This window comes from Microcebus murinus, chromosome 8, assembly GCF_040939455.1.
Source record: "Microcebus murinus isolate Inina chromosome 8, M.murinus_Inina_mat1.0, whole genome shotgun sequence".
In the NCBI taxonomy this organism is placed as follows: Eukaryota; Metazoa; Chordata; class Mammalia; order Primates; family Cheirogaleidae; genus Microcebus; species Microcebus murinus.
In genome coordinates, this window is record NC_134111.1 from 31,736,541 (window position 1) to 31,758,436 (window position 21,896).

The following is a 21,896-nucleotide window of genomic DNA, read 5'->3' on the forward strand; positions in this document are numbered from 1 at the left end:
TCATATAACCCAGGTGTGACAGAAATTGCACTCTACTTAGGAATGTAATGATTTTCTTATGCGTGGCTGGTTGCTATTTCTCTGCTCTTTGGCAATCTTCCCCTCATAGGTGTGGGAGAGTCCAAGTAATTAGAAAGGTACAGTGAGCATGCACTGCTGTGCTCTGAGAACACGAAGTCCCTGGAACCATTCCTCTTGGGGCTGAGTATGGAGTGTCTGGATCTTCTGCTTCCAAATGGGTAGATCTAGGGATCATACCTCACCTGCTACCATTCTATTTAAATTTTAATATGGCATCATATGTCTTATTGTTTTAATTAGAAGGAAAAGGAAGATGTTTTCTTCTGAGACAAATAACAAAGCCCTCACGATGTATTTGCATTATATGTATGCAAGCAATAGCCACTCACCACTTGGGAAGCATTGTTCCTTATTTACAAAAGCCTGCATTTAAGTAGTCACGGGTACGAGTGTACACCCTGATGGTTTTAATGTTGACAAAAAAATAATTTAGCAAGGGATTAAGTCTCAAATTAAATGACTTAAAATTAAGTGACTTTAATTTTGAAGTTTCAATTATGCTCTGCAGAATCATAGGGACGCAAGTGCTAGAAATGGGAGGAATTCTAACAGTAAGTTTTGTTACTTTGGTCGTATTAGCAAAAACAATTAGGCAAAGAGGAGGAAATGCAAAGGCTATATTTAGTAATGGGCTATTTGCCAGGATTGTTTCTCTATCCTTTTAAATTGAAGAAGGGACACTGAGGCTCGATATGCATCTGGATCAATACACTTATCTGGCCCTCCTGGAGTTTTCTCTGACATCAATGTAATAGTTTTTAAACTTGAAGCCTTTATTTGCTAGGCAAAACTCTTATTTGAACATAATGTGCTCAGTTAATAGCACATACTTTATAGGGACTCTTCCCCAGCTATGATTAGTCAGACCTAAGTAAACTTTGCTCCATTTAAAGGATAAAATTCTTGCAAGAAGGTAGTGAGGACAGACAACCATAAATAATCTGGAACACCTGAGAAATTCAATATTACAAGCAGCATGGTAGAACTGGACAATTCCCCAAAATTCATTTATTATAATCTTAATGCCTTCATTTTGCAGTTGTAATAATTAAGGGTTCAACCTTTAGCAGCAGAGCTGCATCTCAAAGCTCTATTTTGAAATTAGTATGTTATTGAGTGTTAGTGTTTATATGGTTATTCACTTGGCCCATGAAGGGGACAGCGTGTTTAGAATTTGGGGTGCAGAGGCGTGGGAACTCTAGGGGGATGAGTGCCCAATGCAGAGTGAGTGTGCACACTACTCAGCACCATTCTGCTTCTGCCCACCTAAGCACAGGTTTAGTGTAGAAGGATTTAAGTTTGTAAAAAACATGCCTTAATGTCCCTTGTATAAGAATAGAAGCTCTGAGTATGGCAAACGTTTTCCTAACTAAAAATCAAGGCATGTGCTGTGAAGTATGTGAATGTATTTAAGGTTATAATAAGACCATACGTCTGAAACAGAGCTTTCCTCTACAACTGAAGACAGAGAAGTTGCTTTATTATAGCAGTCCTTTGTTCCTGTTGAATCTGGCCTGAGAAATTTAGAAAAAGGCTGTTTTTTTTTTTCTTGAGACAGAGTCTTACTCTTTGGCCCGGGCTAGAGTGCTGTGGCGGCAGCCTAGCTCACAGCAACCTCAAACTCCTGGGCTCAAGCAATCCTTCTGCCTCAGCCTCCCTAGTAGCTGGGACTACAGGCATGCGCCACCATGCCTGACTAATTTTTTCTATATATTTTTAGTTGTCCGGCTAATTTCTTTCTATTTTTAGTAGAGATGGAGTCTAACTCTTGCTCAGGCTGATCTTGAACTTCTGAGCTCAGCCTAGGCCTCCCTGAATGCTAGGATTGCAGACATGAGCCACTGCGCTCGGCCAAAAAAGGTTGTTAAGAATGAAAATCAGAGGGTGTTATCCTTTTCACCGTGACATTCTCTAGAACCAGTGATGCTTTACACTGGAGAAACTGTCCTGCCACCATTGATCCTGGGGAGTAGAATTCAGGAAAGGGTGATTCAGAATGGACTCCACAGTGGGGTGAAATAATCAAGGCACTAACCTTGAGAACAAAATTGAAGGGGGCACCAGAAAGTCAGCAATTGAGATAAATAATATTTTGACGCAATATTTTTAAAAATAAAAATTAATGAAAAAAATTTCATGTTGAACAAAATATCAATGTTTTAGATGAAAACAGGATCCAACCTTGCACTTGCATGAATTGATCTCATTTGTCTCACCACAATTCTGGCCTAATCCTATCCTATCCTATCCTTTCCTTATTAAAAATTTTGATGTTTTGTTCATCAAGGATTTTTTTATATTTTTTTCAAATATTGCATCAAAATATTACTTATCTTGGCTAAGATTTTTTTTTTTTTTTTTTGGTAGTCGCTTAAATTTTGCACTGTGGTATCTCACACTGCTCACCCTAGTCATTGTCCTGACGAATCTGGTGCCTGACATACCACAGGTATCAAAATCCAAAGTTGTTAAAAAAATGGTTATATGGTTAATAAATTAATGAATGACATTTCAATCACTATAAGAGTATCTTCCCTTCTTATTTCTAACTACCTCTTTGCAAACTCTTCATTGGAAGAGACAGACATATAGGATGTATTTCAGACTCATTTCAACAGAGCCGTCTTTCTCCATGTCTTAAAATAATATAATGCATATTAAAAACTTTACTTTTCTATTGCTTACATTATCTTATTGTAATTAATTAATTATCCTTAGGATATTAAAGGCATGTAGCACGTATGGGAATTTCCATTCAAAACACAAACACAATGACACCTTAGCATATTTCTACTCTATTCTCAGGATAACCTTCTCTTTGGAGCTGTCAACTGGGCGGTGTTAGAAAACCCGGTTCATCAAGCTTGCTCAATCAAAGGTCTGTGAAAGTCATGCAAGATTAGGAAGGAGAGTGTGTAAGAAAGTCATAAATTTGGAGAGGGGCGTAAGGGATGGGGAAAGTTTCCCCACTGAATTTCAGTACTTGTGTGTGTGTGTGTGTGTGTGTGTTTAGAGAAAGAATCTTTTTTATTTCAGCTGTGAATGCACTCAAGTCACCATCCATGGAAGAGATGTGCAAATTTTTTAAATCTTAGTTTTAGAGCTGAAACATTTTCCATTCAAGTCTTTATTTTTTAAAAATTTTTTTCAAGTCTTTAAATTACTTAACTAAAATGCCTGATTCTCAGATCTGTTTTTGTATGGACTACAGGACAGGGAGATTAGCAATGGATAAATTGGAAAAAAAGACATAAAACAAAACACCCTCTATGCTTCCCTAAGAATGTGAGAGTCGAGTGCACCCTGAATTAAGCTGGGTATAAAGTGAGGGAGAAACAGAATGTGAATTGAAACCCAGACTGCCAGCTTCTGCCTTTGTGCTGAGTTGAGCTCAAGAGAATAGGAGGAGAAGTTCTTTCTGAATGCAAAGGTGTATTCCTCCTCAAGGCCACCTTCTAGACCCCCAAAACCATTCCTGCTGTGATTTCCATAAAGCAAGGCCAAGGCCCCTGGACAAGCACAGGGAATGGGGTTTCTCTCTTCATTTTCCTGCTCTGTACAACTTCTGTGCAAATATGGCATTCAGAACAGCTTCCCTCTTTTCCATTTCTCCCTCCTTCCCTTTATTGTGCAAGTTAGCTTCTTTCTGCCTCTAGGTAAGAGACAGAACAATCTGAAGATTTTGACTGGGCGCTAATTGACAGAAGCAGTCAAAAGTCTAGAAATTGGTCAGAGGAGGAGACAGTATTTTGGAAGCTCCCATGTCAAAACTTCTGCAGGAAATAGCATTTCAGCAAGTGATGAGTTTAGTCGTATTCCTTCTTCTGTCACTTCTTCTTGCTCATTGGGGCTTAGGCAAGAGAGAGAACATATACTTCCATTTCTGTTCCTTTCTGCCACATGTAAGTGCCAAAGATGAGTTTAGACCTAAATTGGAAAATGCTTAGGATGGAGAGGAGGTGGGAAAGTAAATCAATCAATTTATATGCATAGCTAATCATCTCCAAGTCAGAAATGAAAAACAGTTGATTTTCTGAGAACTCTAACATGCAAGCTAATTTTCCAAAATTATTTTGTAGAGCAAGGATGATCAGAGATTATATGAGATGTGATTTTCAGTTTTTCTCCAGTCATGACTATGTTGTATAGATGAGAGCAAAGATAGTAAAAAATGTCATACACTAGCTGTTACAGGGCAACTCCTTCTTCTCCCAGTGTGTCTGTCTAAAGAAATAAGGTCGATTGTTAAACTCAGAAGCATATCTAGGGATCTAAGTTAAGTACATCAGCCTCCTAGCATGTTGATTTGCAATGTTACACTGGTGAAGCTGAAACCATGGGGAATTTATGAAATTGCACTTAATTCTATTAATTCTACTACTACTTGCATTTTGAAAATGATCTCTCTACTCCCTGCTTATTAATAGACAACATACATTTTGGTACTTTTACTATTCCTTTTCTTTTAATCCTTTGAGAAAGTGATTTTGGTTTTCTGTCATACTGCTCTTACTTTTAGTCTCCTGCAGCTGTTTTTATGTCAGCAAGATGTTCAGGCTGTTTGGTGGGCGATATGTTAGAGACGAGGTCCTTGGCTCGCTTATTCCTTGTTACTCCTGGAATGTGGCAGGCTTCAGTTTCACTCAATAGAGTTTACACAGCTGTGCATAAAGGACATTGCATGAAGCCTTGGAGTTCAATCACTCAGCAAAATAAATCAATCAACAAATATTTATTGGACATCTACTCTCTTGGTAGAATAAAGTTTCTAAAGTTGGTGCTGGAATATAATAGCCAATTCACAGAGAAAGAATTTTAGCTCAAAAACTTTCAATAATCATCAAATATTCTGGATAATTAAGGAGGAGGTATTCAGAGGAGTTGACTATGCTATGGAAAGGTCTGTGCAAAATTCTGGGTGTTCTGTGGAGTAACAGACACAAAGGCTAAAGGAACCTGCACTCCAGTATCGAGGTCCCCCCAAATGGAACAAAACTGAACAAACAAATATGCAAACAACAAAAACATCAAAAGACTTTCCTTAAAAATACAGGGTTGATGTTTTTAAGTTAGTTTAACTTCTTGAACCATACACCATACAGACACTATTTGACTAAAATGCAGGACAGAGGAAAATAACAGTTGTCCTGCTGGAGGTTGTTGACTCAGTGGGTCAAGACAGGAGCAAGTCACGGAGGCAAGTCACAAGCTCCATGAAAGTCTATGACAAGGAGTTTTGAGAAGTGTTTGTGCTGCCTGTGGTCTGGGGGACACATTTTGGCTCTGGGGGACATGCAACCTGAGTATAGTGTTGAGTCTTACCTGTCATAATAACAGTCACCTTCGGAGGTGTTACCCTGACGGGCACTGCTCTGCGCAGCTTACAATTTCAATTAGATTTAGTGACTTTCCCAGTGTCAAACAGCTAATAAGTGGCAGAGTTAGGTCTCTAATCTTGGTCTTACTTAAAATCCATGCTTATGTCCACAGCATAAACTTTCATCAACTGGTAAGAGCTTATCCTACTAGACATCATGTGCAGTTTTATGGGCAGACTCTTTGGATTTATGTATGGGTAAAATACGGCAGAAATATTTAGAAATATGTTGCATTTTTACATATATTCGCTGCCATTTTTCTTCCTTTTCTATGGTCCCCCATGATTTATTTCATTTCTGCATAGTTATTACTTTACATATTGTTATTGCCTACCTTGACTCTATTTTCCTGATAAATAAATGTTTACCGAACAAAAAGATGAATATTTCCAAAAATCCTGCAACTCTGACAACTAGATCCTTATCTATCATCACCAATATCGTATTGTTTTTTATACTGAGTGCTTGGCCACAAGACAAGATCAATAATGTATAAATTCATTGCAAGTTCCTAATCTAACATCTGGCTAATGCAAAAGCTTCTCAAAGGGGTCAGTGAACTATATCTTAATTCATGACTGTGTTCTAAGCATATATTAGTGTTTGAAAAATAGCATGCTCAATTATTATTTGCTGAATAAATTATCATTTCCTAAAACATAATGAACATGTATGCAGTAACAGCTATGTGCAAGACACTAAGTTGGGGGACGAATGGAATTCAGGAAAGCATAATAACAGTGGCCAGGGTTTACCACGTGCAGGGCACTGTGCGGAGTGCTTTCTTTTGATGTAGTACTGCATTGATTCCTCGCAATAACCTCATAATTATAAAAAATAAATAAGTTATTTTCCCAAGGTCCCATAGCTAGTAAGCAGCAGTGCCTGGCCTCCAACCTGAGGCAGTTATTTCAAAGCCTAGCAGTCTTAAGTATGGTAGAAACCCACTTACCTGGCATTGAAATTTTTATTTATGCAAATAACCATTCAAAACAATTAATAATAATTAAACATGTTTCCTTTTAAATTGAAAAATATAAATACAGATTAATTTGCCAAACTTTTTTGCTGTAGATCCAGGCCTTGCTCTTGAGTATGGACCATTCTCTTGGAATTGTACATTGTCTTTCTTGGACCAACCACACCCATGATGCGTTGTCTATAATTTCCAGTTTCAGTTTCTCTTAAGTGGAGCCAGAACTTAAGGACATTTGAAAAACAATTTTCAACAAAAATCATTCCAGATTTCTACAAGTTTTTCTTAATCTGTTCATAGCTTCATAAATATTATACCTAATTTAAGGCAATTTTTTTTTTGTTTAGTCCCCATAGAGATTGTCAAAAATTGCCAATGCCCTTAGGTTCCCTCCACGTTGGTGCAAATGACAGGATTTTATTCATTTATGGCTGAATAATACTCCATTGTGTCTAGTATTTAATAGCACAATAGGTGACTATAGTCAACGCTAAGTTATTGTAAATTTTAAAATAACTAAAAAAATGGAATTAGAATGTTCCTAACACAAAGCAATGATAAATATTAATACTTAACGTGATAGATATCCCAATTACCCTGATTTGACTATTAAACATTGTATGCCTGTGTCACAATTTCACATGTACCCCATAAATATATAAAACTATTATATACTGATAATCAGAGATAAAAAATTTAAAATTTAAAAAATTGCTAAAGTTGACTATATTTCAAGTTGTCATGGTGGGGTATTGAGAAAAGTTTTCAATTAGCAATAATCATGCTTGGGATAAACCTCTTTGGCTATGATCTCTCACTGCTCAAAGCTTCGAGGCATTTTTTAAAAACCTCTTTATCAAGTCTCTTCCAAGCCTTTGACCTAGTTCTCATACAAACAACTCTCTTTGTGAATGCATGTTTAATAGGCTTACTTATAAGATTTAGTTATGTAATAACAAAACAAAAATAGCTGTCATAAATAGACCAGGGAATAAACATAACCAAGTTTTGATAAGCAAACAATTCTCCTGGTGAGAGCAGGGGTGAATAAGAGAATGGTCTAATAACCATGAGTGCTTATTTAGAGTCTTAAGGCATCAACTAATGCTTTTCAGAGGCAAAAGGACATTGATTAATTGAATGGATTTAACTAGAGTTGTATTGTCCGCTAGTGTATTCCACACATGTATTTTTCTTTACCAAACATTGTTCCAACACTTGTTGTGTGCCAATCACTGTTCTTAATGCTTTACAAATATTAATTCATTTAATCCTCAATTACTCTCCGGGGTACATAGTATTATTATTATTACTTAATTTTACAGAGGAGTAAACTGATGGTCTGAGAGATATTACTTATCTTGCTCTAGATTATGTAGCACATAAGTGGTGGAGCCAGGATTTGATCCCAAGTGCATACTCTTTCTACCAAACAAAAGTCATGTTATCTCCTTTTCAAAAGCCTAAAACCCAGATAGAATAGGACACATGTGCTCCCTATACAAACTTGACTATGGTAATTATCTCATGAGGGGTCCAGGAGTTCACAAACATCTTCTCTAATCATCTTCACTAAGACATGCACGTGAATTTTCAGTCAGCTTAGGGAAAACCTCTCTCATAGTAGCCAGTTTTCATTTTTCTTACCTCCTTTCCTTCCCTAAATGATTATAATGAACAGGGGCATTTGACTTTCTTTTGATAAGCCACTTTTGCATATCTCTTTACAACCATTTCCTGCGTATGTTACTGTCCTTTATGACTTCCAGGCCCTGGGGTGATAATGTCGACCATATGCGGCAGACCAGCAGGCCAAGGAGCACACTGGAGAGTCTCAGGAATGTGTCCTGAGGGAGAACCTCAATCCTTTTATCTCCTTCTTGTGGGTTAGGCACAACAATCCCCACAACTTCTTGAGATTCTAGGTTCAAGATCACAAAGTAATTTTCATCTCCCAATCAAACCACACATTTAATGTGGTACAAACATCTTTAATTTTGATACCACGGAAACAAGTTCTATGGTCTGTATTTATAGGCTTATAAAAGAGCGAAAATGGACCTGAATTCTCTTGACAATTTTACATTGTTAGTGACCTCCTCCTCTTGGAAAGGGGCTTTGTGCCATCAGAACACATATTTATCAAGAAATTTGTGTCAAGAAAAGTGTGCCACATTTTAAATGATTGAAAAATTATTTACTATTTCTTTTAAGAAGATAATATGCATATGATTCAAATATTGGAAGTCCAAAATTTCTATAGAAAGTCTTCCTCATGGGGCAAGGCATGGTGGCTCACCCACCCGGCACTTTGGGAGGCCAAGGTGGGAGGATCACTTGAGGCCAGGAGTTTGAGACAGGCCTGGGCAACATAGCAAGACCCTGTCTCCACAAAAAAATAGAAATAAAAATAAATTAGACAGACATGGTGGCACATGACTGTAGTCCCAGCTATTCAAAAGGGAAGGTCGCTTGAGCCCAGGAGTTCAAGGTTATAGTGAGCTATGATCACACCTCTGCACTCTAGCCTGGGCAATAGAGCAAGACCTTGTCTTAAAAAAAAGAGAAAATCTTCCTTTTAACTCTGTCCCCCAGCTACCTTGCCTATCTCTGAAAGGCACACAGCATTCCCTATTACAAGAATCATTTTAAAAATAAATATTTAAATGATCTGAAATGTGTAAGTCAATAAGATGAATAGCTACGAATAACTAAGAAGCTGAATATTTGATGCCACATTTGAACTAAAATATTGCTTAAAAATATCGGCTTTCCTGAAATCCTCTTAACATCCTATTAACTCTGAGAGTAGATGAAAGACTAAGAATTCTAACATAAAAACACAAAGGCATGGTTCAGCATTTGTACTGTGAGGGAAGAATTTTCTTCCCAGAACACTTATTAAGATATATTTTTTGTTATCATAATATATTGGAGTTAGATGGTGATAGAATTATACAGGAAGATAACTCGTCCTAGAAGTAATATTCTCTAGAAGTAATGCTACTTCTGAGAAACCACTTTTCATTCTTGTATCTTAATTTGATTGTAAATATAACTAGGGGTGTTTTGAAAGATCACAAAGACCCTAAGAACCATGTATAGAGATACTCTAGGATAAGAAAGGGACAAAATTTGTTCCACAATGGAACAGTAATGACTACAGCTATAGATGAGACCTCTCCTTCCCAACCCATAACACCCTATAGATGTATAATGCACTAGCAGGCCATTTACTACACTTAAGAACAAACAAAGAAACAAAAATCTGCAACCAGAGCAACCTCTGTGGCTTATAGAGATCACCATGTGGTAGGATTGGGAAAAGCCTCAGACATGTCCCAAATAAGAATCAAGATTAAAATTTTTTTCATAATGTTATATTAATATATCCTTATGTATAAATTTCATTGGCACTTTAAAATAAAAACTAATACATAATTTTCTTGAAAATTCAGAACCCAAATCTTCATCTATACCCAATTCTAAGTCATAGAAATGAAAGATTGTGAAGCTAAGTTTTAAAACACTTTTAGGGCTGCATTTGTTTTGAATTTTTGACTCCTGTCCTCCAAGAGTTGAGATTAAGATACTATGGGGGGAAGAAGGCATAAACAACAAGTGGCTTCTCTAAGAAGTTGTGTATTAATATTTTAACACTAATTTCCAAGGGAAAAAAATATACCTGGGAGTATTTTTAGCTGATATTGCAATGGTTTGCCTGCTGTATGAATTTTGCTGAAGCATTTATGCATTGGCATCAGGCAATAGATACAAGGTAAGGACTTGCTCTTAATTTCGAGCTGATGGGGCTCAGGTGAATTTCATTATGATTTCCATGCACACATTAAGTCAAAAGAGTTTTTTTTTTAAATAAGCAAATTTGCTAATAGTATATAATATTTATCCTACTCCCATTGCTGACATCTTTGGATCCAGGTTACGCTCAGTGCTGGGATGGACTTCCCTGCCTTTCACTGTGCATTTTCTTTTGTAGTTGGTGTTCAGAATGGCACAATGCTTAGGTAGTACATGCTTATAAGATGCTTACATGTCTCCATTGTATAAAAGAGTGTGACAGACTGCAATAATTTATATTGTATTTCTCAGAGAAGATACTAGATTTATTAAGAAAAATCCTCAAGTGATGTATATGTATAAGGGGTCTTCAAAAACTTCATGGAAAATGTGTACTATGAGAAAACCATGCATACATTTCAAAATTTTTTTGCACCAAAATAAATTTACACTATCTTGTTATAACATGTCTGAACAGGATTTAGTCTGAGATACCATGAAAAATTAGTCATCACTTTGAAAAGAGCCCCAGCACAGCAACATGAATCTGCCAAAATTGAAGGAAAAACAAATAATCAAATTTATGGTGAATCTTGGGTGGAAGAATGGTGAAATCACTGATGCTTTACAACAAGTTATGAGGACAAGGCCCCAAAGAAATCAGTAGTTTACAAATGGATAATTCTTCTTAAGAAAGGATGAGGACGAAGATGAAGCCTACAGTGACAACCCATCCACATCAATTTGCAAGGAAAAAATTCATCTTGTGTGTGCCCTAATTGAAGAAGACCGACAATGAACAGCATAAACAATAGCCAACATCACAGAATTCTCAATAGGCATGTTCAGCTTACATAATTCTGACTGAAACATTAAAGTTGAGCAAACTTTTCACTCTATGGTTGCCAAAATGGTTGTGTCCAGATCAACTGCAGACAAGAGAAGAACTTTCAACAGAAATTTTGAACAAGAAGCATCAAGATCCTGAGGCATTTCTTTGAAGGGTTTTAATAGGAGATGAAACATGGCTTTACCAGTACGATCTTGAAGACAAACCACAAGCAAAGCAATGGCCACCAAGAGGCAGCAGTGGTCCAGTCCAGGCAGAAGTGGACTGGTCCAGAGCAAAGGTCACAGCAATAGTTTTTTGGGATGCTCAAGGCATTTTGCTTGTTGACTTTCTGGAAGGCCAAGGAATAGTAGCATGTGCTCATTATGAGAGTGTCTTGAGAAAGTTTGTCAAAGCTTTAGTAGAAAAACATCTGGGAAAATTTCACCAGAGTCCTTCTCCACCATGACAATGCTCCTCCTCATTCCTCTCATTAAACAAGGGCAATTTTGTGAGAGTGTCAATGGGAAATTATTAGGCATCCACCATATAGTCCTGATTTGGCTCCTTCTGACTTCTTTCCCCCCCACCTAATTTTAAAAATTATTTTCCATTTTTCTTCCATTAATAATATTATAGAGACCGTATTAACTTGGTTCAACTCCCAGGACCCTCAGTTCTTTAAGGAGGGGCTAAATGGCTAATCTCATTGCTTACAAAGGTGTCTTGAGCTTGATGGAGATTATGTTGAGAAATCAAGTCTATATTTTTTTAATTCCATGATGTTTTTGTAGTCCCCTTGCATTTGGTTTGTAAAGCAGGGATGCCTGAACCCAAAGACAAATGTAACTTATAACTTAATTGTGATTAGTTATCCTTGTGGGGGACAGGAAGAGCATCCCTGAATGCCACAGTCTTCCAAACTCATTTATTGATTTTGTTATCTCTGCACACCTCCACCCTGACTTTTCTGAAAATAGAATTGCCTTAAGCAAAATTAAAAGGTATGAATTTCATTTCCTTTCATTCCTCCTGCTATTCTTAGCTTCTAACCACTAAACAAGCAGCAGAGAGGGGAACCAGGAGTTGAATGTACTCAAGGAATCCACAAACTAGATTTTAAATGCCTCTGAATATTTATGATTTGATTAGGATGACTCTCATGTTACTAATACTGCATTCTGAAAATAATACATTATGAGTGCTGCTGATTGCCTGGTTTAAAATAATAACCTGTGTCTGTGCTTTGGTGCTATGATGACATTTATTTCACTATAGCCATCATCATCAACATCATTATATAAAATCACAGTTTGCATGTGTTATGTATGACCCCAATTTGGGCCTTGCCCAAGCAGAATGGTCCCTGTATATTAACAGATAATAGTTATTTCTATGTCTGTATGTTCCAGGATTCAAAAAAGATTATTTTCGTGACTCCAGCAAACTGATCTTAGAATGTAGGGTCAATGATCTCTGGTGAGCACGGAAGCTTCTATTATGTTTTATGCGAAAGCATGGTTTATTTGAGATGAAACAAATTTTAAAATGAAATAAATTATATGAGAAAAAACAAAAGCAAAATAAAACATAGTTATTGAGCACCTACTATGTGTCAGGTGTCCGGCTCGGTGTAGGACACCAGAGTAAACAAGATAAACAAAATCTACACTATCCTCGGCCTCATGGACATTATGCACCATTGGGAGAGAAGGCAAGAATAATGAGGGTTCTTGTAGGGGGATTACAAAGATCAGTACAAATACATTGTAGGACACCTTACCGAGGCGTGGCTGGTGGGCTTTCAGGAAAGGCTTCACCAACATAAAGCATCTATAAGAGTTAGCCAAACATGGCAAGCTGCAGAATGAAATGGTAGTTCTAGAAAAAGAAATAATTCTGTTAAAGGTACTGCACCCAAAGGGAGCAGGAGTGTCCCAGGAAACGAATGCCATTCAGTATGACGAGCATAAGGTCAAGGAAAGGAGAAAGTGATGAGAGATGACACTAGAAAACAAGCTAGAGTCCAAAGCAGATCATGCAGGGACTTATTCAATTTGTTAGTGAATGTGGTCATTATTCTAAGAGCAATGGGAAGACACTGAAGAATTTTGGGAAGGAAATTGATGTGATTATGTTTGTGTTTTGTAAATGTTACAATGACTAAAGTAGAGAGAATAGAACAATGGCCAATCAGTTAGGAAACAACTATTAGCAATCCAAGTGAGAGATGATAGAGACAATGATGGCAAGGATGACATAAAAGAGTAATGTTTTTTTAGATACATGTAGCAAATATAGAAGTCTCAATTCCGTCGTTGAGTAAGTAGCTGTGATCAGTATGAAACAGAAATATGAAACCCAAGTGCCTGGTTGACTCACAGGAAGATGATCCAGATGGGGCAAAAAGTTAATGAGTTCTACTGTGGCAATGTTACATTTCAAACGTTGGTGGAAAATCCAAGTGGAAAAATACCCATGGAACTCTGGCACACAAAAGTCTCAAATTTAGAGGGCAAAGCTGTGGAAAAGTTATACAATTAGGAACCACCCACATCTAGCATTGAAAGTAGATGGGTGATATCCAGACAGAGTATGTGATAAGAGAAAGGCGCTGTTCTCAACAGACTATTAAGGAATAGAAGGAAGGAGAAGAACTCACAAAAGAGCATGAGAAGGACAGATCAGAAGAGTGAAAGAAAAATCTGAAAAGGTGAAGACAATGGTACCAAAAAAGCTAAGAGATGGCAGCATTTCAAGGAGAGAGCATTAGTGCTGCAGAGAAGTCAAATCACACTATGAATGAGACATGTCTATTGCATTTGGCAACAAATGGGTCATCACTGGTGACCTTGGAAATAACAGCCTCAGTGAAGTGGTGTTGACAAAATCCCATGGAAGGGAATTGAGTTGTGGGAGGTGAGGGAACAGTGACAATATGTGCAGGCGGCACTTTTAAGAAGTTTGGTTGTGAAATGGAGGAAAGTAAAAGAAGTATCTTTATAAAAAAAAAACAATAAAATTCCTGTAATATCAGTTATACTTAAATATAATGTAATATTGCACAATATTTTTGTTAAATTATAACTGCTTGTGGGGCACATTTCAAAGGAAATGCTTTTCTCTTTAATTCTTAAATAGTTTGAATTTGTGCCAATGCTTAATATTCAAAATTCTTGTTTAGCATATTCCTTTTTAACTTACTCCATTTCTCTTAACTAAAAAAGTTAAATGTCTCTCCTAAGGGCATATTTGGCTCCATGACCATGTGGCTTTCAGCCATTTTTGTCATTACAAGCCTTGTAGATTGCTGGTTTACACAGCCAACAAAGAAACAGTACTCAACACTAATGGGAGGAAAAGTCTGGCTATGCCTTTACATCTTCCCTAATATTTTGTCTCTTTCTTGTTGAGAAAAAAACAAGTGACCTTAAAGTCTAGCTAATTTATCTTTCTTGGTTTCCAGATGAGGAAATAGATGCTTAGAGAGTTATTGTATCTTCAAAACTTAGCCTGTATAAGTGGCAATGGGAGTCAGAAACACTGATCTCAATGATTGGCTGTATATAGTATATCCCGTGCTTTCCATTGAATTCGTATCTCTTAATATGGACAGAGTCCCTTTCCAATCAGATGGGTAAAGTTTTAAAGTATGGGATAGATTCCTGTCTTCTCTCTTCATAATTATTAGTAGTTACTTGAAGTTTACATGAAATGCCAGAGTCTTCTGTAGCATCTGCTGATATGAAGAACCTCTATACGGGCCAGATAAAAACCACTTCAACAAGAAAATTCCTTGGAGTTACTATTGACAAGAGTTTTTTTTCCCCCACTAAACTAAAACATGTTAATATTTATATTTGATAAGTTAACCAAGAACCTAGAGATCTAAAAGAGTTCTATGATTACAAGTATTGGACAAGTTTTCCTAAATGTGTTGGATGAAAACTTTTATTGGAATAATTCTATTGCATAATAAATTATTCTAGACATTAATTAGGAAATTTTATTGCTCCAGATTCATCTGTTGTTGTGATTTAAAAGGGGAGGGAGGGAATATCTTCAGAAGGTAAACTGGTGAAAATACAGTTAGAAAAAATTGACACCAGAACCTAAATAACAGCCTTGACTATTGCAGTGAGTACATTTGGAGGAAATACACACACACACACACACACACACACACACACACACACACACACACACACAACACATAGAGATTTAGTTGCAAAAAAGTGATAACTTAAAACTTCTGCGAGGATCCTTTTTAAAATATTGGGAAAAAATATGCTCAATATGTTTCTAAAAAAGATTGGTTTCAAATTTTCTGCACCCTTTTTTTCACCCCATGAATGATGTATACTATTAGAAATCAACAATGACTTTTTATGTCTTAGTGACAGCTTCATTCCTGCTTTAAAATTTAGAAATTGACAAAACTTTGATGTGTTTTACTTGCCTTCTCTCCATTTTTACTTTAGTTATATAATTTAAACTGAATACATCTATTTTTAGTCAAACCTATCACATATTATTTTCTCATCAAAAAAGTGGACAACAAAACATATTTATATTGATAAACTCACTTGAGCAATTCTAAGAAGTATGGAAAACAAAGTTATTTTCTAGACTAAAATATAAAATAAGAGCTGAAAAAATTGAAAATTCAATGTCATAAAAATGCCAAAGTAATAGTACTAATTTTGGAGGCTTAATCTTGGTTGAGTCTGTATCATTCATCTTGAAGTCTATTACATGAAACTAGAAATAAAAGGGAGACTGAGCATGTTCTTATTTGCTTTGTATTTGTTTTGTTTGTTTGGTTCATTATATGCTAAGATACTAAACATATAATGTGACAATTGATTATTCTCTAAAGGGATGAATGTAGACAACAGGATTTTTATTTGCATTAATGTCGTTTAAGAATAAGAATGGAAAAAAACAAAAAATAAAAGAAAAAGAATAAGAATGGAGCAGCCTTAGAAACAGATATACTGTGAGATTGACGAAATAATATAAAACTAAACTATTTTACAGACACTGCTGGTAACATTTTAATTTCTAAGAAAATGTCCTGTTAAAAGAGTTCTATTACATCTTTGCTCACTATTATTGTTAAACATTGGTATGTTGTACACAAATTGACAAGGTTCAAAGTGCTCTCACTTACTATATCTCTCTATTCTTATAAACATCTTGTGAAGTAGTCAAAAAGTCATAAGTATCATTATTTTTTCAGATGAAGAAACTGAGGTTCAAAGATTAAGTGGTTTAAAAGGCTATCTGAAACTTAACACAGAGTTTTGTGCATGTACCATTGTGATATTATTTTAAAAAGACTCATGTGGCTATTGAAATAACTCATTTATTCTGATTGCTTTTATTAGATAAGGATACATATCACATAAAGATTGCAACAAAATATATAAATATTGGTGTATTATGCTTTAATGCAGTCTGATTTCTATTCTTAAAATGCAAAAATTATATCAGAAAATAGCAACTATAGTCTTCAGAATTTTTAGTTTATTTTCTCCTGAGCATTTAGCTTGCATTTGGGCTACTTAACCCAAGGCAGGAGGTGTGGTCCCTTCTGCATATAGACATTGAGAGAGTGTATTGTCTGTAGAAGCCTTAAGACAAGATTACAATGAGAAATCAAACTACAAATCAATCTTCCTTTTATTAGTAGTATACTACAGTAATTCTCAATAATGTCAGTTTTAAAATATTCCCTGCTGCCAGGATGTACTAATCCCACTGTTCCAACTTACTACCATTGTCCACTGTCGTAACCCATGAACTATGTGTGACACTTGAACCTCTTTATCAGAATCCACCCCAAATTATTCTATGTTATATAGTTGAAAGTGGACACTACTATTTTACTTTAATTTGCCATGACAGTAAGAAACTACAACTCATGGGAAATACACATTTATTTCTATATTCTGTCTCCCCAATAATGCTTTCCAAAGATACACTTTTATAAAATATTTTGGTAGCTTAATTCTATAGGAGAAGTTGGTAATACTGCTTATATAACCACTAAGGTTTACAAACATGATACAAAAAAATGAATCTGATTAATCATGCTGAAGTCTGGTCGATAGCCATTGTATACATGGCATATCAAAACCACTAATTGTAGAGAAAATGAGCTTTAAACAGTTAAGTGTGAATAATATGATTAATAAAGACTTGAAATGCTGTAAAAGAGCATTAGCTCACCATATACTCCCACTCCCCCACACACTTATCTATAATATTGCAATCAATGGAACTTGAAAAAAATCACTACAGTAAAGCCAACTGAATTTGATTATTGCTTTTTATTAAATTTAATTATATACTCATTTTGGAGAAAATCATTAACCAACTTCTTGATTTCAGAAAGCAGTTGACAATGTCTCTAGTTGTATCTGTAGATAATGAAAAGATGTGTAAATTGGGAGACTTCTATACCTGGTAATAGTAGGGTAAGTAATGTAGCCAACACTCCTGCTAAGGACTACCAGAAAATCTAGGCAAAATATTTTAAAACTATCTTTGATAACAAAATAGTAAAGAATTACTAGAATAAAATCTGGTAGAAAACTGATGCCCATTTAAATTAAGCCAACATTTTGGAGCTGTTTTTCTCCTTAGTGGACTTTCTGATTTCAGTGGTAGTAGCTAAGAGCTTAAAAGACTACATGGTACTTTTAAATGTCTCATTAAGCTATGAGATAGGGATTGGATTTTAAGGCCACATTGGGGATCCCTGATGAAAGCCTTCTTCACACAGTTGGAATCATGAACATTAGGAGTCTAGGAGTTACAGTAAGTTACAAGTAGACAGGTTGTACTGAAAACCACAGCATGATACTGAATCAACTCAATCTCAGAAATTTCATTGATGAAATCAGAGGGACCTAGCAAGATTGAACATGATGTCAGTCAGGCCTCAAATTATTTCTACAAAATACTTTGCTAATATCATGACCTGCAGCAAAACCAAAGTAACCAGGCATAAAAAGAGAGAAGCCTAAGTGAGTAAATATTAACACTAACAGAAACAACAAAGAGAAACAGGACCAAAGAATCACAGGTGCTCCAGGTATTGGAGTCATCAGAAATAGACTTTAAAACAATTATACTAATTATATTAAGAGACATAAAAGACAAGAATTTCAACAGAGATCTGGTAACTGTGAGAGAGAACCTAATTGTAATCGTTATACTAAAAAATATAATAAGGAAACATACAAACTAAATGAATGGGGTTAACAGCAGATTTTACTAGTTGGAGAATTAGTAAACTAGAAGTTAGAGAGAAAAATAAATCCAGGATGAAGCATGGAGAGGTAAAAAGGTAAAGCAATAGAAAACAAAATAATGGGTATATGAGACATAGCAATGTAGTGAGAAGATCTAATATAAATGTATTGGAGTCCCATAGGATAAGGAGAGAGAATAGAATAAAAGAAACAATTGAAAAATAGTGGCTGCAAACTTTCTAATTACTGATGGAAAACATTAAGAAACCTGTAAAACTTCAAAATGAAAATAAATTTGTATCTAGACAGATCAAAGTAAAGCTACTAAAAACCAAAAACAATGATAAAGTGTTAAAAGTAGCAAAAAAAAAGAAGTTTTAAAGAGCAAAAATTTGATTGACAGCTGACTACTCAATAGAAACACTATAAACTTGAAGAATATGAAATAATATCTTTAAAGTCTGAATAAAAACTAAGCCGAACACCCAAAAATCTGCTGATGTAGAATTGTATAGCCAATAAATTATCCTTCAAGAATTAAGGTAAAATAAAGAATATTTTTCAGACAAATAGAAAAAGTTTTAAATAATCACCTATAAGCCTACATTAAAGTAAATACTAAAGATTTCTTTTTGGCAGGAGGAAAATTATCCCAAACCTGAGAGATACTGAAAACGATGTAAATGATAAATATCTAAATATATCAGAGTAAATATTAACTATCTAAAACAATAATAATGATGGCTGGTATGATTGATAATGTATATAGAATTTAAACACACAACAGCAATAAGTGGGGAGGGGAGTCAATGGGGGAAAAGGTGTCCAAAGATATTTGCATTTCTGAAGGTGATTAGTGTAGCAAGTAATATAGACCTTGATAAGTGATTCCAAACCATGAATCTGCCACATTCATGGTTTGGAAGACAATATTTTAAAGATAGTAATACTTCTTATGTTGATTCAACAAAATGCTAAATAAAATTCCACCATTCCACCATAATTTTCTCTTTTGTTTGTATTTTTTGAAACACTTGTTTTGAAAACTGGATTCTAAAATTTGTATGTAGATGCAAATGATCAAAGGTAGGCAACTGGCTCCTGATAAAAAGAAAAAGATGGGAGGTTTTGTTGTCTCAAGTATCAATTCTTATTATAAAGCTGCAGTAACCAAGACACTATGATCTTTGCACAGAGACAAATAGACATGTAGAACAGATTACAGAAATCAGAAGCAATCTCTCTCATACATAGATGCTTGATACAACAACTACAAAGCACTCAAAAACCATTGCTTCCCAATAAACAGACCTGGGAACATTTGGTCACCATAGTGATAAAATGAACTTTGGTCCCCTTCCTTACACCATAGGGAAAATAATTAGTTATAGACTCATTGGAGATCTGTATGTGAAATGTAAAATGAGGTAGGGTTTCTAAAAGGTAAAATAGGAGATTATCTTTGTGATCTGGGTTAGGGAAAGAATATTTCTCCATAAAAGAAAAACGGATAAATTAAACTATATTAAAATTAAGAATTTCTGTTCAGCAAAGTCACCACAAGGAGCATAAAAAGACAAGGCAGTATGATTCCATTTATGTAAACTTCAATAAACAAGCCAAACTGAACTCTAGTCCTTAGGGATTAAAACTACAAAGCAAAGCAGTGACTTCACAAAAATCTTGAGTGAAAGAAAAAAGAGAGTAATGATTGAGTAGCGTTGGGAGAAGAGTGTCTATTTCTTCATGTGGGTAGAAATTATACAGTTTACTTTTTGATAATTTATTAAGCTGTGTGTTTTCATTCGGGACACTTTTCAGTATGCATTTTATATTTTACAATATAAAATGTTAAAAACAGCAACAAAAATGTGTGGACTGGCTGCTACGGCCATCACAAAATAGAACTCATTAGTGGATGGATTTCCACTTGTAGGTTTCTGATTGTGTTCTCAGTTTTCTATTCTTAATCTGAAATTGTCTGTGTTTTGATTCAGAATTTATATAACATTGAAGAAATCATGACTATGAATTTTCAGATCACTTAAAACTGAAATAGATGGCAGAATGAAGATTCAAAATGGTCTTGACGGACTTGTAATTCTAGCCCCAAATCAACAAGAGGAAATGTATCAGACATCACAAACGTATAACAACCAAACATTGTCAGGGGGTTAGTTAGGCAGAGAGGGTCCAGGGCTGAGAAATGTCTTACAGGGTCCCCGCAGAAATGGCAGACAGAGCTTCATGAGTCCGTCTGTCTGCGGGATGCCATTGAGCAAATGGCTGTTGGCATTCAAAGGGAATTTTGAAAAGCCACCCAAATGCAGGAATGCATACAACAGAGAGGGTCAGCAAAAGGGACACACAAAGCGGTCAGACTGCAAACCCTAAAAACAAAAAGCAGCAGCCCCAGCTGGCAGTTCTTCCTACCTCCAGTCAAACAGGCAAGCTGAGTTTGGGAGGAAAGCAAGACTCAGTACTACAAAATGGGCCTTTAAGCAACTGCATGAATACCGATTCCCTAAGAACAGTCACATACCCCGAATCACAGTTTGCACACCTCATTACAGTCAGGGGGTGGGGAGCAAAAGGAAGAGGATTCAGAAGAGCCAGCACAGTAACGGTTACTGTAAAATGTGCACAGATCTCACTACACAGCTGAAGTCCTGTCATTCTCATCAAATCTCCTTGCCATACCTGTAAAGTCCTGACTTACAGAACTCTTCCAGGTGTTGTTAAATGTAGATACCAGAACCTACTCAGCTAATGCAGGCAAGATTCTTACACACCATGTGAGCGAGATGAGTTAGGCTGTCCACAACTCTAATTCTGTACTGGCTCAAGTTAGGGGTATTCATAAATCAGTTATGCCAGTACAACTTAGGTGAGAACTAACCTAAAGATATAATTGTGGATTAATAAAATGTGGTATATGTATACCATGGAGCACTATTTAGCTTTAAGACACAATGGTGATATAGCACCTCTTGTATTTTCCTGGATAGAGCTGGAACCCATTCTACTAAGTGAAGTATCTCAAGAATGGAAAAACTAGCACTACATGTACTCACCAACAAATTGGTATTAACGGATCAACACCTCAGTGGACATATAGGAATAACATTTATTGAGTGTCGGGCAGCTGGGAGGGGGGAGGAGGGGATGGGTATATACAAACACAATGAGTGAGATGTGCAACATTTGGGGGATGGTCATGCTTGAAGCTCTGACTCGAGGGGGGAGGGGGCCATGGGCAATATAGGTAACCTTAACATTTTTACCCCCATAATATACTGAAATTTAAAAAAAGATAAAATTGTGGCTTTACTTGTCTGAATCCTAACTCTAGCAAGGCAGGGACTATGTCTGTTTTGTTTTCCACTGGATTCCCAGGGCCAAACCTTAAGTAACAGTAATTACTGATGAAAGGAGACAATGCTGGCATGCAGAGAGGCAGGAAGGAAAGTTCAGATAAGAATCCTGGGATTTATGACTGGTTATGCCTTCGGTGTAAGACAACAGTACAACATGACTATTTGAAAAGCAAACACATTGCTAGATTGCAGTAA

General features: G+C 35.9%; 1 non-coding gene across 1 annotated transcript; it reads right to left on the reverse strand.

The window, feature by feature from the left end:
- Window positions 1–7,128: 7,128 nt before the first annotated feature.
- LOC142872792 (U4 spliceosomal RNA) lies at window positions 7,129–7,264 on the reverse strand. Its single transcript, XR_012920883.1, has one exon. It is a non-coding gene; the product is annotated as a U4 spliceosomal RNA (small nuclear RNA).
- Between the last annotated feature and the right edge of the window lie 14,632 nt (window positions 7,265–21,896).